Here is a 438-nt window from a genome sequence, read left to right as displayed (position 1 = left end):
TCTTGCGCTTTCTGAAAACAATGTGGCACTAGAGTGGTTTTTTTTTCGACTTTTTTCGAATTTTACGTCACCAAATAGCTTAATCGTTGCAGAATCATACAAAAAGAAAATTCCAACAAAAAACTACCCTAAAACCTGGGATTGGGACCTGGCGCCCGAGCTATAATTATTTAGATAGCCAAAAATCGCCATTTTTTGCATTTTAAGGTCTTTTTCCTTAACTTTACCGCATGTTTTAGTATATTTTCCACCTTGTGGTCAAAGAACATAACATATATAATATAAAAAAACAGTACTCAATTGATTTTACATCGATTTTTGATCATTTTTAGTGAAAAATGGGTAATTTCAGGCAAAATTTCGACAATTTTGTAGGGGAGGTACCCGTAAATCGCTTCTGATTGACTTCAAATTTTCTGAGGTTTCATTTTTTAGAGA

The sequence above is a fragment of the Sitodiplosis mosellana genome, unplaced genomic scaffold, assembly GCF_009176505.1.
Source record: "Sitodiplosis mosellana isolate CC-2019 unplaced genomic scaffold, AAFC_SMos_1.0 Smas_scaffold_3, whole genome shotgun sequence".
Taxonomy (NCBI): domain Eukaryota; kingdom Metazoa; phylum Arthropoda; class Insecta; order Diptera; family Cecidomyiidae; genus Sitodiplosis; species Sitodiplosis mosellana.
The sequence above is the reverse complement of the archived record's forward strand: the minus strand, read 5'-3'. Positions refer to the sequence as shown.